Genomic DNA, 709 nt, shown 5'->3' on the forward strand with positions numbered 1-709 from the left:
GCAATTTTTTTATTCTATTTGATTTGATTTTCTAGGTTAGTGGCTTTTTTTGGGGGGGGGTCTGTGTCATACCCCATAGTGCTCAGTGTTTACTCCAGGTATTCCTGGCTCTGTGTTCAAGGACCACCCTTGGCATGGTTCCATGGAACTCACTGGATGCTGGCAATTAGGCCCAGGTTAGTCATTGAAATTCTCTCTCTCTCTCTCTCTCTCTCTCTCTCTCTCTCTCTCTCTCTCTCTCTCTCTCTCTCTCTTTCTCTCTCTCTTTCTCTCTCTCTCTCTCTCTCTCTTTCTCTCTCTCATCCTGGATTTTTCTTATCTTTTTATTTCTTAATATAGCACTGACTTCTTTTTATATCCCTTCATTAAATTTTGCAACAAAATCTGTTTTGCCTTTCACTCCATTCATTTTAAATTAAACAAATTGTGCCATTCATTTCATATAGATTATTTTGATGCTAAATCAAATTTCTTGTTTATTGATATTCCCTCTGTTGTTATTTTTTCAGTTTGTTATAAATATGCTATATTTTCTTTAAAATCAAGTATATTATACCATAAAGTATTCAGAGATTTCTAGTTGTCCAGTAAAATTAAGCCATCCTCTAATTCAATATTATATATATATATGATCTCACAAAGTCTACCTATTATATTTTTAAATTCATAGTCAACTTATGTCCCCTTGAGCTCAAAATTTTTGCAGTAG

The sequence above is a fragment of the Suncus etruscus genome, chromosome 13, assembly GCF_024139225.1.
Source record: "Suncus etruscus isolate mSunEtr1 chromosome 13, mSunEtr1.pri.cur, whole genome shotgun sequence".
Lineage (NCBI taxonomy): Eukaryota > Metazoa > Chordata > Mammalia > Eulipotyphla > Soricidae > Suncus > Suncus etruscus.